Source organism: Taeniopygia guttata, chromosome 1 (genome assembly GCF_048771995.1).
Source record: "Taeniopygia guttata chromosome 1, bTaeGut7.mat, whole genome shotgun sequence".
Taxonomy (NCBI): Eukaryota; Metazoa; Chordata; class Aves; order Passeriformes; family Estrildidae; genus Taeniopygia; species Taeniopygia guttata.
This window is the reverse complement of record NC_133024.1, coordinates 1,272,067-1,287,847: the sequence shown is the minus strand read 5'-3', so window position 1 is coordinate 1,287,847 and position 15,781 is coordinate 1,272,067. Positions and strand designations below refer to the sequence as shown.

Genomic DNA, 15,781 nt, shown 5'->3' with positions numbered 1-15,781 from the left:
CAGGGTATGGCAGTTCAGCAGAATATGGTGAGCATCATGGCTTCTGACTGCACACATCTTTCAAAAAGAATAGTTAATAGTAATAACAAAAATTTCTGAAAGAAAATTAAAGATGTGATGAACTCATAATAAGCTGGTGGCACATTTGTAAGTGTTTTCATACTTACCTAGTATACCTAGTAACTGCCTAGATGTTGTCTAGCAATGTACATCAGGTTATCTACAAGTAACGGAGTAAAAACATTACTTCTGCTCACAAAAAATATTTTCAAATTATCATTACACAGTTCAACAAGTCCATCTTGGTCATCTTGTGACAGAATAGTTCCTTGTCCTTCTGGCTTGCATTCACCTTCCTGCCACACCTGCTTCTGCACGTGCACCCAAGCCCTGAATAGTTGTGAAGTGCATTTATGGTGCCACTGTCGGGTCCTCCAGAGCCACTTTGCTTCTAAACACACACAAGACTGTTTGCCATCACTTAAAAGTAACCCAGTGATCAAAACCAGAGGAATATCTCTCTACCTCAAGTTCTTCGGTGGAACTTTTTAAGTTGTACATCCTATTGAAATAGATTATCCAGATCATTTTCACTTCCACTTTATATCCTTGGGTCTCAGGATGCAGATAAAACAGGACTTAGATCTTTACAGTAACTCTTTTAAACACAAGCCTATCAAAAGGTGATAATTGCCTTTTTTTTAAGGTTTTTTTTAATAGAAAAAAGGGTAACTGAGGTGCAAAGAACTTTAAGATATATTTCAACTACAATATTTCTCTATGTTTGTGGATTATCTTTGGTATCTTTTTAGAGTGTTCTGTGATTTCAGGCCCCATAGTGCCATCACATTTCTGACACCTAGGAAAACCTGCAAAATGGAAAAAATAAATATATACAGACATGTACACACATATATGTACATGACAAATGCAAACACACAGAAGCACACACATGTGTCTCGAAGTTCAAGTTTCCTATTAAACATATGAACAGCCTGTATATCCCCAAAATCACAGTATTTAAGGGCTCACAGCAAATGTAATAATTTTACATATATGAGGAAATAAGAAAACTAAGATCATCAGAAATCAGTGCACCTCAGGATGTACAAAACCAGCTGATTGTTCACACATGGAAATAGTGAAAATATTTTTTTTAAATAAGTAAACTAATCTCTCTTGTAGCTATTCAGAACACAGCAGTTGTGGACTGAATGAGAAAGACCATGATTTAAAAACACATTTTAGTTGGACACAGACTTGCCTCAGCATCAATTATCTGGCCTCAGAATGACCTGTACGTATTTTCTAGTCATATTTTTGCCCTCAATTCTTGAGATTTATAAAAAGAAATCCTGAATTAACTCCATAATATATTAGATTTGTAATGAAATGTTGGGTCAAAGCTTGGAATACCTCCTTAATCAAAATACTACCAGAATCAAACAGGAGCTTTCCCTGACCAATTCTAAATCATAGCTACAGTCTTAAATGCCAAGATGTTTTGTAAATCAAGTAGGTGCCCATAGTGTGCCCAAGGAAAATGAGACTGAAGATATTTTTGCAGATTTTGAAAAATAGAGCTTTTGCTTTGGGCTAATTTTTTTTTTTTTAATGTAGCGTAAGTTAAAAGAATTTTGTGTTATTTTCAAGTATTTTTAAAATAATCTCTTTCACAGAACAAAAAAGCCAAAGGGTCCGAGAAAGAGATGTTAAGTTTCCACAAAAGGAAGCCACATCAGAATCATTAGACTTTAATTTGAAAGACCTGAGGTTTTCACACTACAATAGCCAACTCATATTCAAGATCATAAAACACTTATATGGAAGTAATACATAATGTGCTTATGAATTGAAATGAAATAATCATTCTAAACCCTTCTGAACACCAAAAGGGTGAAAACCTACATCTGCTTCCAGAATTCACAGCTCAGTATTTTTTGTGACTCTTATGACTCTAGTGAGAAATAAATGTGTATGTTGTGTAAATAACAGAAGTCTTACAGCTGTTGAATCTATAAAACGAGGTGTGTTTAGAGAGAGGGACTAGCACAGGTCCATCTGGAGCTTCATCTCAGACCCTCAGATAGGCAAAATTCCAGCTGAGACAGTTTTTCTCCCTGCCTAATGAGTAGGGAAATTTAATTAGTGTACAGTACTGCCAATAAGCTCTTAAAAAAAACCCTACCCTCCAACACTTCAAAACATTCCTAATAAACTTTTAAACATTGTATCTTAGTATACATGTATGTCTTTATTTTTATAACCAATCTTTGGATGCATATTTTTTTAAATCTAGTCTGAAAATAAACTAAGTTAACTGCATATTTACAATGTGAGAAGAGAATGGTGATCAAGTGAATACTACACCTTTATGAAATATTTCCAGTTTCCTTCTTCCAAGGAAACTGACTACTGGGAAAATACAATTATAAAAGTATAAATAAATCTAAACAGCTATTTGTTGAACAAGCCAGAGATCTTTACTTACTAGGCCTATTTAAATTTATTCACTTGCAAGTGTTGAGGTCATGGAGTAGACTCTTTACGTGCTATTCTGTGCTAAATAACAGATTTATTCTAGCATTTCCTGTATCCACTAGTGAAATAATATTCTTAAAATGTGATATCTTCCCCCTACACTGTTCCATATTACTTTCACCACAGCTCTGCTTAGTTATGGAACAGTTGAATTGTAGTTTAAATATTGCCAGAGTACTTGCTTTGCAGTCCCACAAAAGCAGCCTCAACAGTATATTTATACTTCTCTGCCAGACATTTATTTTAACAACCAAAGAAAATGCTAGCAATTTTCAAATCATGCTAATGATATCATACAGCAAAAGTTCATAATTATGTATCTGAGAGTTAAGCTAAAAAATGTAAGTCTCTGTTTGAAATTGTTTTCAAATCCGTGGTTCACAGATACCTCAATAAAGTGTGAACACCCAAATCAGCTTTAAGTTCCACATATAGAAATGCAGAAAATTACATCTCCTGAGCCTCACAGAAGAGATTCATTTCTATTCTATTCTTCCAGCCTGCATGAACTAACCAGTGTTTCCCACAGGACATTCGTGCAGATATAAAGCACAGAATGTTGCCAGTGAAAGCAGATTTGTGAGGAAAACTGGTCTTAAGGAAGCAATTTATTGTCAAGGCCTTGGACCTGAATGAAACAATTTTGAACAGATTATCCTCTCACTTTCCCACTCTTCATATTTTCTACTGCATCAGAAAAACTTTGACATCAGCAAGATACCTGAGCAAAAAAGAAATTAGGTTCAGTATAAGATTTGGAGACTATTGCAATGACTAGTCTGAAAAGATCATTTTTAGCTCAAATTTGGATGTTCCTGACAAATCAAGACCTGCTTTTAATTAATAAAATCCACATGATTTGACTTGTTGTGCTCTGCTTTTTTTAAATTTTGTGGTTTATAGCTAAACTCTTTAGTACAATCTAAGTGGATTCAGCTGAAACATCAAGAACATAAACCAACTGAAAACGTTGATAGATTCCCCATTGAGGTCACTGCATTTCTGCCTCACATCATAAAACAAAAATAAAAATCATGTTGGATTTTCTTTATCTTACTTCAGCCACAAAATACTGCAAACAAGCTGATTACAAAACAAGAGCCATCAGATAAACACCAGCTGTGCCACATTCACTTACAGGCTGGCAAGCACATATAGAAGTATCTGTAATGAACAGAACTACAGTATCTAAGATACTGTCTAATTAATCCAATAGGGAAGAAAAAAATGGGACCATTTAGCTCTATTGCAGCTGGTCTACATGTGTTTCTCTTTCAGTGGAGACATTGCAATTTGACAATCACTGAGACTAAAGCAAGCCCAGGATCATCTTGGACTGAAACACAAAAGGGAAAGCTGTGTCACGTCCCCTGCACAGGTAGTGTACAAAGACTGTCCCTAAAACCTGGAACTAAGAGGCTTTTCCTAAGCTTAAATGCATTCTCCACACATGCACATTCAGCCTACAGATTTCCTTCTTGGACCACTGATCATTATAGGGGTTCCACCAGCTAGCAAATTTGCAGATAAATAACAAATCATCTGATAGAGGCCCCTGAAGTGTCATCACATTCTACTGGCCTTCAGTTGCCTCTAACCACGGTCTGGATTCAAACACACTGATCTAGTGATGAGATGCTCTTAAACCCATTGCCTGACCCCAGAGCCCTGCAATCACATGGGCAGATAAAGATCTAAATTAGTATCATTCTACTTAATTACCCTTTTTATGCTTTTGAAGAGAGCAATATAAATATAAATCTTAGTAAAATAATGCTTGATGTCACTAGCAAGTAGATTATACTGCAGCCATCTGTTTGCAACTTGAAAAGTTACCAGTAAAATAAGACATCCCTAACAAAAAGCACCAAGAGATTATGCCATCATGATTACTTCAATTTCCTTGTTTTTAGAAACAACAACTAAGTAGTAAAGATGCAGAATAATGCTGCAGTAGAGTACAACCTTATCTAATCCTTGGAAGTTAAACAAATTAGCAGTAAATAATGCTGCCAATATCTTGGTCAAAGAAAGTAAGTAATACCACAGATTTCATAAACAATTAAATCAAAGAGATTCTGTTCCCAAATTTATATTTAAAAAAGAAAAACTATTTCTATTGTGAAATAGAAGAGATTCACTCATGGCTATTTCTTTCATCATGTTTCGAGTCCATGTTGTAGCCCTTTGGAAGTTAAAACAGATTTGAAGCAATTTTTGAGCCAACCTGTAAAACAAGGCCAGGGTGTACTGCTGAAGATCTAGCTGAAAGAAAACAAATCATCATGCACTGGTAAAACCATTCTTTGATCGAGAATAAGCAAGCAGGGCCAGCATTCCTGTCTTCTGAAGCTCTTAAGGCTTTCCCCCACAGTACACAAGGCAATTATAGAAACTATGTCAATTTGGACAGTATCAGTTCATCAGCTTAACCAAAGACTCGATTTCAAGCGCCGTCGATCTTCGCTGAAGAATATATCGCTGTTATCATTACTTTAAAAATAAACAAAGGTGGTGCAATTACCATGTCCAGCCAGCTTTGTGACCAGAAACAATGTCATTTCCAATCAACAAACTCTCGTCATTCAACTGCAGCAGAGCCAGATAAGGAGTCCTGCTTATCAAAATTTCCCTCCATCAATGCAATGACTGTGGGAACAGGCTGCCTGACACCACAAGCTGGGGAACATTGGCTCCTTCAAGCAATTGATTGTTTCCCTCCTGAAAGCAACACGAGTGGGTTTGACATACACTGATAGCCTCCACATTGCACAGGGCTCATAGCCCTCCTCCCCTGGCATTAAGAGCACAGGTCTGGTGTGTGTACCCTCAGGTAAAAGCTAACTTGCAAAAGTCAACCCCAGCTGGACGCTAACACCTTCCTGTCAGCCACTCCCTGCATACTCCTTCCCCAACACACTACCACTGAGATTTCCTAGTGAGGTTAAATTTGTCTGACGGGTGATAAAGCAAGAATTTCCTTTTAAAAGTAATGAATACTGTGATATTAACCAATATTTTAGTAAGTTCTAGTTGGCTGACATGGTGGGCACTTACCCAAATCCCCTGTAGCTGTTGAGTCAGCTGTACTCCATCTATCCCGTGCTCCTGCATGTGATCAACTGTTCAACTCCTCTGCCCTGCAGAACTTTTTCAGAAAATACTCTGAGCCTGTGGATGGAGGAAAAGAGACACTCATTATGAAAATTCTTTTTAAAATAGGTCTGGATTTCAGATGGGAAAATTTGACAGGTCTCAGAATACTTTACAAGCCTGTTCATCATCAGAATGAAACATGAGTAGGTTCTTTATGGTGGCTTTTTTCAATCCTCTGCCTGTTTTTTTTTTTCCTTGCAGGCTTTTGATCTGCTTCTCTCCACTTGTATGAAGAAATTCAGAGGACCATGTGGGACAAACAATCAACCTGGAGAAATTATTCTGTCATCAGCTTGTTGAGGGAAAACCTTGTCTGCTTGAAAAGAGGGGTGGGAGGAAGGAGAGAGATGGAAGCATTGAGATAGGATCAGTAACTAAACTGCAAGGTTATCAATGTACCATTGTGTGTTGTGAGAAATGTCTTTTGATTTTTTTCAGCTCTGGGCTAAACTCATAGTACTAATCAAAACAAAAGCATAAAGAGCGACATTTCACGCTGTGATGAAAATGTGATATCGGGGTGTCCTGGTGAATACAGGTGACAACAGAATGATAATTACCAACAGGACATCAATGCACACAAAGCCAAGTGCACACAAAGGCAAAGATCAAGCTGCTAGAAACTAAGCCTGCTTCACAATATCTACTCCTCTATTTCTGGGATTTGAGGGGGGGGAGTCTTTAACCCCCATTTCTGGCATTAGACTTTTTCCTCCTTCTGCCCCCTCCCTTCAGCTTATATCATAACCATCTATGACTGGAAGCTTTTGTTACACCTCTGGCCAGGGAAAACAGTAGTTTATAGTCTTTTGCATCATAGAGATAGCTTTGAGGTGCCTGGATTTGTTGGGGTGTGGGGCAGTTTTTAAAAGAGAAAAGCCCTGCCTCTGCCATTCCTTCACTTTGGCCAGCTCCTCTTCAACACCGAAGTGCTGCAGAGCACACTGTGTACATTGGTGGCAATCCAGGTGGCAACCCAGAGCAGACATGGCAGAACCAGCACCAACATGATGCACTGACTCACCTCCTCCTCATCATTCTCAGTGATGAGAGACAGTGGCAGAGGAAAGCAGACTTTCCTCCTAACACTGAAGCGTCAAACAAACTAAAATTTCTCTACATAATATCAGTTTCACGAACTAGTGCATTTAAAGAACAGTCTAACCTTGAGTAGGTTTCCAAAATGAGAATCTCTGTTTATGTTGTTTTATCTCTATTTATGTTGTTTAGTTATTTAAGACATGTCCAATAACAAAAGCCATACCTTGCCTTTTGGTCTTCAGAGGAGATTATTGAAAGCATCAAATCATCACAAATCACAGTGCAATTTCTGTTTCCACTGACAGCAATCACAGCTTCTGCAACATCTGGGTTTCCTCCCTCTGCAGGAGTATGTACACTATGAAATCCTGACAGGTGTCATTCCCACCTTTCCCTCGCTGCAGACTGTTGTGCAACAAATAAAGGAGGCAAAGCACAAGACTGCGGGACAGGTCCTTACTAGGTGAGATTTACTCAAGGAGCTGCTCACCACCAGCTATCCACGGAGGAGCTGGGCTGTGCTCCTCTGGGAGAACAGCTCCCCCAGAAGCTGTAGGAGCAGCGGGGCTGGGGTGAGCACACTTCCAGCTGCCCACATGTGTGAGCAGAGGTGGCTAAAGGCAGCTGGGCAGCACAGCCCAGCATCACCTTCACCCAGCAGGTCACAGCTGTCAAAGTCCCTGCTGGCAAGCACCTCTCACCTGAACCTTCCAGGGAAACACCCATTTCCTGCATCTTCCCAACCCCAAACAGCTTCTGCCGCCTGGAAGGGCAGCTGGTTTCTCCTCAATCTATTAAAACCCCATAGGCAGTGTGGAAAAACAGCCCAGCATGTTTATTTAACTACTCTTGTTAACAGGAAGTTATCAATCAACAAATCCCTGCTCTTAGTAAAAATGAGTCCTTCGCTGCTATTACACTGTACCTATAACTGACCTGAAGGATATACCACACACACTCAAAAATCCAAGTTTCTTTTTCAAGTTCTCTATGGAGAATTCAGTAATTCTCCTGCTATATAATGTGCTATTCCTCTATTCTTTACTTTAAAAAAAAAAAAGAATTCTTTGAATGGAAAAAAAAAAACCCAAAACAACCAGACTATTTCACCATTAACCCTCGAGAGAATGTGCCCCCAAATATTTGATGCTCTAATCTAAGAGTGCATTCATAAGGAAAACTGTTTTCACCCTGTATAATATTCAATGGTTTTGAAAGTTTTCAGTATCATTTCCAACAGTTACTGTGGGCAGAACAAATATATGACTACACTTTTATGAATAGATCACAATAATCTTTCCAAATGTACCTCATTAGGTGACATCTTGCTCATTTCCAAATTAAAAATCTGTCTCCATTCCACAAAACCCTCTGCCCATCTCACTCATATTTTATGCATTATTTGAAATCAGACAAGCTGATTCTTCTAAACTATAATTTTCAAGGAGATTTGGACACAGTTTGATTACTAATTGTATGAATTAGCTTCTAAAGAACTTTCTCTTTTCATATAGAAAGGTATAACACATTAAAAAAATATTTCTTTTTCCCTCTTCCCCAGAACTTAGAAAGTCTCCACACCTTGCTACCCATATCTAAATACCAGTGAGGAGACAGAGAAACTGCAAGAGAATAGAAAAACTCAATAGAGAAAAACAAATTTCAAATAAAAGGTTATGTCCAAAGATTTTAACCAGTCCATGTGTAAGCCAAATTCTACTGCTATTTTGCCCACAATGAAACTACATATTTTGCCAGATTTGAAATTTTCTTAATAAAAATAAGATAGATAAGGTCATCCTCTATTATTAATGAGAAAAAAAAAAATCCTGGGTTTTATCACTATTATCTTCTAATAAATAGCTGTGGAATTATCTTAAGCTTGCTTCTACCAAACACAGACCAGGTCAGAACTTCACTGCTAATATCAAATTCTACAAACCCTGGCTAGATTGCTAACTTGAAGCACAGAGGGTATTTCAAGACAAAATATTCTTCAATGTCATAAGTCATATGAAATTCCCACTCTCAGTTTAAAAGTGAAATGCTTTGCTCTGTGAAGTGGGATTCTGGATTTTTTGGAAATGAGCTCTGAAGGTGCACACTAATTGTTGGAGCGTCCATGAAATCAGTTCTGCAGCTTAAATATCCTTCTAATGGAACAGTTCAGCCAAAACACATCTCCATTGTTTAGGAACAGAAGAAGTTTTAGGCACAATTAGGTAAGTAATTTTTTCTAGTCATATACTTTTTGTAGCATATATGTCAACATCAAAAGTTTAAAATATGTCTGAAAAAAATGACAGCTAAAAGAACAACCTTAGCTGTCAAAACACAAACAAGCAAATCTCTCTGATAAAATAACCTGACAAAGTTTGGCATATTTTTAGGACATATATCTGTGTATAGGCTTATTATTATTATTTGAGAATATTCTCATGGATTTCCTCCCAAGATATCATCATCATCATTATCCACATTCAGTTCTTCTGACAGTGAAATTTTGGAAGCCTCCAAACAGCCCCCAACTCCATCTAATGTTGTTTTGTGCCTCTCATAGCTGTATTCATCTGCATTTAAACCTCACACACACACTTGCTTTTCGAGCCATTTCTCAGTATTAAGTCCACATTGAGCCCCTTGACATAAGAAATTCACATTACTACCTAAGTTTATTTTCTAAAAGATCGGATTTAATTCAAACCCCAGCTAAACTGGATTAACAACTCATATAATTCTTACTGTACCTAATCAATGTGTGCTGTAACCACAAGGAAAAAAAATGCAAAAAATCAATACTGCATGAGAGATTCCTCCCTAGTTGTAATCAAATATACTCATACAAACATATGGCTTAAAAATTTTCATGGCTGTTTACATTATTGGCATGTAGAGAAAGTGCACACTGGTTTTAACTGAATAGTATTCAACCTCAAAACCATCTAGTTCACTTTCTATCTTGCCATAGCAATTGTAATTTAAATCTCTCCAATGCAAACTGTTAGCAGAACAGGGAGCACAAGTGGGAAAAATTATCATGAAAGTATACCTGCACTGAAACACCACAGAACCCAAATCCAGTTTAGGCAAAGTTTTACCAAAGGCAAAAAAGTGACCTGAAGAGATTGCAAATAACCCATCAGTTCCATTTGGGTACAGACCACAAAACTGGGATAGACAAATCCCTGTTAGTTTTACCAGCACACAACTATATATATCAAAAGACCAACATTCTTTCAGTACTAGCAGAGGTAAATGTGAATTAGAAATGGCTGTGGGTATAAATTGGGAATTGGAATAAAAAATACACACGAGACTCCTTCAGCATCTCTGGATTTATGTAAACCAGCCTGCTCAGTGGTAACAAGTATATACTCTCTATGCTTTGGAACAGCATTAAAACCAGCTCATTTCTTCATGGAAAATTCCTTTTTATTTCACAACTCTGCCTTTTAGTTTTAGATTTTTAAGCCCCTACTGGCAGAACCTACATCTGATAGACATCTACACCACAGATTACCTTAGCTCACCCGTGGCTGTCTTGAAAATGAGTTTTCGTGTTGACAATTACAGACTTGACAGCTCAGTGTGAAAATAAATCTGGAATTCAACTTCCTTTTGGATTATACAGAAAATTTTTATTTTATCACAAGTTAAAAAAAAAAATCACCATGTTACCATTTGCTATCTTATCATCAGTCACAGAGAGCTACACTTTTCACACACAAGATGCAAGTTTGTTTTTAATGCTACAATTTCCAAATATGCACACTCTTTGGTAGCATTAGATGAATCCTAAACAATACACATTTGAATGTAACAACTGAGGCACTCTCCTTTATGAACACATTTTCACCTCCCAGCCAAACTCAGTCTTTATTCCTGTCCTAGATTATTCTTAATTTTTCAGTAGTTAAAGCATTTTTTCATCTGCAGAGGCCCCCTCATCCCTCAGATGAGAAAGAAAGGGTGTTTTTGACCTGAAAGGAATATTCACCTGGTGCTCTTGCTTTACAGCATAGCCTTTTTCCTTGTCTCCCTCTGCCATTAGCTTCTTCAACTAAATGCAGATGTCACCAGCCTTTCTTTAGAAAAGGGAAATAAGTGTCCCATTAAGTACTTAGAGGAGTGGACAGATTCTCCCATTCAGCTGGTTCTCTACACACTTGATGGTGCTGAACAGCAAATCTTCTATTTCTGAGAAAGGGCCATCACAGAGAGGTCATTTTCCTCTAAGTGGTTTCCTTATTTCATCTGTTCTCGAGTTTAGTGCGAAGTTGCTGAAAGATTCCCTCATTCATGTGATTGCCAGCCTGTTCCAGAGTGTAGGGTGAATGAGGCAATAATTATTTGTTGGAAAAATACAGGTACTTTAGCTTGCATTGCAAAGAAATATGCCTGAAGTTGTCATTATTCCTGGGACAAATCCTGAGACCTTTATCTCCTTTTCAGAGAGTCAGGCCCTGCTCACAATGGTGAAAAATTACATGCAGATAGTCCCAGCTGCTGCTCCAGCTCAGTGAGAGCCCAGAGTGACCTGGGCAAAGGCTCTCTGTCTGAGCACTGCTGCACACCACCTATGCACCCACAGCCCAGGGCTTCTCCGAGAAGGAAAACAATCACCAACTAAGGTAGGATGAGAGTTTAATGGAATTTAATGCACCTCTAAAGCTCCCCATGCCAAATGGTTCCCCATGTCTCCTTTGGCATAAGTGGGTTTTTAACCTTTAGAGCCTGATTTACATTACACTAGAAGGTTCTCTTGGAAGTGTCTTATTTTTGGAGGCAGGGGGGATTTAGGCTACTTATTTTCAAGAAAAAAAAAAAGGCAAGTGCAGTGTTAGTGGAATAAATGCAGAGTTTCCCGTGTTTAGTCGATTCATGAACCGATTTTGATAAGATTTTTCCCAGTCAAGTTCAGTCACTGTTGTAGTTACTAGGACAATTTTCTATCATTTAATGCAAGATTAAAACTTCAAAACAATAAGGCCATTAAATGTCAGGAAATTCTAATGAAGGAGTAAAAAAGAGTGAAAGAGATCAGAAAGATTTTGCCAAAGAAGAGCCTTGACCCATTCCTCCTAGGTTGCTCCTGCTCTCAGAGTACAAAAGAAGCAAACTGCCCCAAGGAGGAGAAAAGCTTACTACACAACCCCTATAAACTGCATTTAAGACACATGTTCACTATTTTGCAGAAGGAACATTCAGCAGGATCAATATACCATCAAGATAAAAGAAGAGCATAAATTGTCCTGAGAGTTGGTCAGAATTTTCTTTACTGTCAGCCAGGGAATTAAAAACAGGGCAGGAGGCATATTAAAACTGTGCTTTTATAAGCCTAATCAGTAGGCTGGAAAATGAGTTTCACAAAGAGATAATGAGCTCCCAAATCATAATTTGCCAAGGGTGCATCGATTTTCACTCATGTTCAGATCATTTACGAGCACCCAGTACAAGAACACCTTTCTGCCCCAGGCTCCCACCGAGCAGGGACCTGTGCCAGAACAGCTCTCCTTGTGCAAGGAGGAGTTCCCAGCTGGGTGGTTGCATCAGCTAAAAGGGACACGACTTTGGATCCACTCAAGATGGATATTTCATGGTCATTATCAAAGCTGAGAATGAAAGTATTTTTGTGCCCTGTTGGATAAATATTTGCTTCCCCTCTTGGGCATCTTATGGCAAAGAGCTAATTGTAATAAGTTGCTGATAAAAGCAGTTGTGCTGCCATCACGTTGGTTTTACCAAGACTGTGTTCTCATCCCACTCCATTCCCAGAGCTATCAGGGCATTTTCCCAGTGCACCAGAGGACAGACTCAATGTCCCTCCTCCAGCTCCACCTTGGGGACCACTCCATTAGGTCAAGGCATTAAATTTACACCTGGGTTAGTAGCAACAAGTTTTGTCCCCATCTCATTCTGAAATAGTTAAATGAAGACTCTAATATCAATTACAGCAAGTGAGAGAATAATCCAGTTCAGCATATATTCTAGATCAGTGCCTAAAGCACTGTCCTGAGAAATAAAATTGAAATAACACTCTCAGACGATAGAGGAATTAAACCTAAGTCTTCAACATCTTAGTCAAGCAGCCAGATTCCTGAATTAACAGAGAGGAACTACTGCAGAGGCAACTTTCTATCACGACCACTGAACCTTTTTAAAAATAGCATCACAACAGGGATAATAGAAGTCAAAAACACGGTCTTTCCATTCAAGTTGACATGTGATTTCTTCTTTTATGGCAACACACAAAATCCATATACATATCTACATTCCTTTCTACCATGAGTCAGGCTTGTTTTCCTCTCCCACCCATAAATCACCAATCCACAAATGCCCTATGGTAAAAGCATTCACTGGATTTTTTCAGGAGAAAGGCTGGAATCAGAGGGAATAGTCTTGTCATCTGACTCCTCTACATATTATGTTTTTTTAATTCCTCTATAATCTGTATTTAGAATAAGACCTCTATGTACAAAATTCTATGTTAACTCCTCTCACTTCTTTCACCCTCTAGTGCTTTCATTTTATTTGATTGCACCTTGCTCTTGTCGGCAATTTAGATTGGGTATTAATTGTCTATTACATCACCTCTTTATTGTGTAGCAGGCACAATTTTCTCTTGTAAAGAGTTATCTTCATCCCAGGACCTGGTTGGATTCCAAGGGAGCTATTTGTTTGTCAGGGCAAAATTCAATAAAAAAATGTTGTTTATCTTCAGGAGCTATTTATCTTCTGCTAGAGAGTAGAGTAATTAAAAAATGGTATAGTTTGAGGGAAGTGAATAGGTTGCTGAGTCGTTGTTTTCTGTTTAAATTCGGTGTTGTACTCCAACGATCACCAGTACTTCAAAATTGTTTTTGCTCTAGCAAAAGACACAGAATTATAAGGGGGAGGAGTGCTCCAAGTTTTGGATGTATCCTTTATTTGTCCATTCTGTCACGTCTCTGAACAAGTTAGACATTCCCTAAGCTGTTCATTTCAGTGGAGAATGAGGATTATGTCCCTTACCTTAGTCAAATAAGATCAGATATTTCTTTGGTGGATGAGAGGGAAGGAACCTGTTACTCTCTCTCTGATTGCTTGAACATGTATTTCCAGTAGCACAGTTTCTCTCCCAAGGTAAGAAACAACGTACCCCACGTTTTTCATTGAGAGAACTCAAAGCTGTTGCTTCCTTCTTTTGTTCACTTGCTGAAGGTGCCATCACCAGACCTTGGCAGATCCATCTGAATTGGTAAAACTAATCCCCACTTTGAGCTGCTCTTCTCTGAAATACTCTGAATTTATTTACTGTGCAGTGACCGAGCACTGAACAGGCTGCCCAGAGAGGCTGTGGAGTGTCCCTCACTGGGGATACTCCAGACCTGGCTGGATCCAACCCTGTGCCCTGATGGAGCAGGGAGGTTGGAGCAGATGGACCCACTGTGCCCCTTCCAACCTTAGCCAGCCTGTGATTTTGTGCCTTCTGTGCTGTTGTACAAGGGTCTGCCAGACAACTTCTCAGGACTGGAAATTAAAACATGCTGGTGGTTCAGCATTACATATCTTAATTTTCATCTTCCTCCATGTAAAACCAGCACAAAGAGCTGCAAAGTTTAAGCTCTAAATTTCATACACATTTTCTAGAGAAAACATATAAGAAATGAATGCTTGCAAATCTTCATTAGTCCGTACATTATAGAAAGATACTGTAGGCTAAAGATCAGAATTGCCTATTAAATACCATAGCAACAGATCAAAGTATACTTTAGCACACTTAAAAAACACTGCAAAAAAAACAAAAACACGAAAAACATTGTGATTAAATATATTTTTAAAGAATCCATAAAATCAAAAGTTGAGGAAAATATATTTTCTCAAGAATTACAGCTCCACTTGATCTATTTCTTTCCTTACTATTAAGCCCACTGAATTATTTATTCATTCAAGTGCTTTAATCAAGATAACCACTCAGAAGTCACTTGATTTAAAAGTACTGTTACTGCTAAATGCAGCAGTAACAGATCAGAGAAATTTACAGCCCACAGTTATGTGTGGCAGCACAAAAAGCTTGCTGCACTAAGGACACACTGCACGGCTACAGCCAAGAAAGGCATTTCAGGGTGTAAAAGGAGATTTTTATCCTTCTGTGATAAAGCAGTAGTGTTGTGAGAGACAGCCCTCTGCCTTTTGCTGAGCCCCAGGACCCACACTAACCACACCAAACATGGTTTGTAAGTTTATCCTACAAGATGAGCGTGTCCAGCCTCAGCACGTTTCGGGCACACAGCTCTGCCCATGGAGCCAGGCTGCAGCAGCAGGGAACCCCAAGCATTTTAAAAAACCATCCACAAATCAGGTAAATACCAGCACATTTACATGGACAAAACACACCGTGTTGTGCCTGCACAACCTGCACAAGTGTTTTTGTGTTTTTAAATGCTGAGCAGCAAGGGCTGAAACCACACAGGGATAGGCACAGACTCTCAGGCTTGTTACCAACTACACAAGGACAACAAATCTCACCAAAACACGGCTTTTTAGGTAAAGCAGTGCTCCACAGGTGTTTTATTTCTTTCTCTGTGTATTCTCACACTGTGGCTGAGAGTCTGTTTTTTGAGCAGTGAAAACAAAATCAGATTAAAGGGACCAAAACATTAGCATGTTGGTCGTTGAAAATATCGCAAGTAAAATGTTAAATAAATTATTAAAACAGCATCAGAGTTTGGGTTTTGAGATTTTTTTAGCTTGATATATATGAAATATTTTTTCAGAAACTGAATTCCACAGAATATTTGGAACTTCATTTCCATTTCAAATCGGGGTGCTTGAGAAATAAAGAAATTGTTTTTTGTAGGGAAGTGTAGGGAAGTTCTCTTGTGAAATGGAGAAATCCATTTCTCAGCCAGCTTGCTCCATCAGATCTCTTTCTGAAATCAAGCCACTAAGAAATAGTGGCTTTTATTTAAAACTTTTAAGTAACATAAAAAAGAATACACTGAACACTTCAGCTAAATTGGAACGCAGACAGTTTTAAAATTAGAACAGAGAAAAGAACATA

General features: G+C 38.3%; 1 protein-coding gene across 2 annotated transcripts in view; it reads right to left on the bottom strand.

The window, feature by feature from the left end:
* Positions 1-15,781, bottom strand: part of ZPLD1 (zona pellucida like domain containing 1) — a 90,443-nt gene that overhangs the window by 25,077 nt on the left and 49,585 nt on the right. For both annotated transcript variants that reach the window (XM_072934975.1, XM_002193221.5), the window contains exon 2: positions 5,599-5,712. The gene's annotated coding sequence lies outside the window, so the exon portion shown is untranslated. The remainder of the gene's footprint in view (positions 1-5,598; positions 5,713-15,781) is intronic.